Below are 1,676 nucleotides of genomic sequence, written 5' to 3' on the forward strand. Positions count from 1 at the left end.
CTAATATATATATATTATATATATATATAATATATATATATAGTGTGTGTGTGTGTGTGTGTGTGTGTGTGTGTGTGTGTGTGTGGTGTGTATGTATATACGTTTGTATATATATGTATATCTATATATATACATATATTTTTTTTTCTTTACGGTAGGTTCATGTTTGAGCCGCCGTGGTCACAGCATGATACTTAATTGTAGTTTTCATGTTGTGATGCTCTTGGAGTGAGTACGTGGTAGGGTCCCCAGTTCCTTTCCACGGAGAGTGCCGGTGTTACCTTTAGGTAATCATTCTCTCTATTTATCCGGGCTTGGGACCAGCACTGACTTGGGCTGGCTTGGCCACCCAGTGGCTAGGTAGGCAATCGAGGCGAAGTTCCTTGCCCAAGGGAACAACGCGCTGGCCGGTGACTCGAACCCTCGAACTCAGATTGCCGTCGTGACAGTCTTGAGTCTGATGCTCTAACCACTCGGCTACCACGGCCTTATACATATATATACATACATATATATAGAGAGAATACATATATGTATATAAAATTGTACTTGATTAAATTAAACAAAAAAATAACTATATAGTATTATATATATATAACATATATATATAATATATTATATATATATATATATATATTATATATATATATATATATATACATAGTTACATACACACACCTAAATGTATACACATGAATACACCTACACAGAAATTCACAAGCACACCCACAGTTCTCCTATCATAGCCACGTATTTTTCCGCATTATAATCAAGGGCTTCAGCTCGAGTTTTATAACCTGACCCTTTTGTTTCATAGCCTAAGTTTAAAAAATGTAATGGTAAACTTATGCAAATGCAATGCAGCTCGTGTTGGGGTAAAAGTTTTCTAGTTAGCAACGTGGCCCGATCAGTTTCTAAATCATCTACATTCCCTAGAGGAAAAATTAAGAACACCTGATATCATAATACTTAGTAGAAAAAAGTTGCAGGTATTTGAACAGTTTCGTAATGTTAAGATTTGGTTGCGAAAGCCTGGTGTCTTATTGCAAAGAAGATAACACTTCTTGTATTTTTATTGGTGTAAACAACTCTATTGCAATTATTTATTGTGTTGTCAATGATAGCAAGCACTCGTGGGGGTAGAAATATTTGAAGAAAAGAAAAAAGAAGACAGGAGAGAGAGAGAGAGAGAGAGAGAAGAGAGAGAGAGAGAGAGAGAGAGAGAGAGAGAGAGAGAGAGAGAGAGAGAGAGAGAGAGAGAGAGAGAGAGAGAGATAGAAAGAGAGAGACAGACAGACAGACAGACAGACAGACAGACAGACAGACAGAGAGAGAAGAAATGAGAGACGGAGTAACTCAACAGCGAAATATATTTGACGCTTTCCAACTCCGCCACAGCAACTGTAATATCACTCCATCCTTTCCTTCTTTCTGTCTCCGCAAGAGAAATAATATACGACAGCCATTGTCACAGGATCAGGATCAACACCAATAGCGAAGGAGATTAAATTCCCCGCGTAGGTCACGCTCAACCTGATTCCTTTGTTTGGCTCTCGATCCTATACAGATTTCCCGCCAACCGATACTGTGGCCAAGAAAGGAATGTCGCCTCGACCACGGCAGCGGTAGAAGGAGGAGGAGGAGGAGGAGGATACAAGTATTCATTTCATTTTTTT

Source organism: Penaeus monodon, chromosome 18 (genome assembly GCF_015228065.2).
Source record: "Penaeus monodon isolate SGIC_2016 chromosome 18, NSTDA_Pmon_1, whole genome shotgun sequence".
Taxonomy (NCBI): Eukaryota; Metazoa; Arthropoda; class Malacostraca; order Decapoda; family Penaeidae; genus Penaeus; species Penaeus monodon.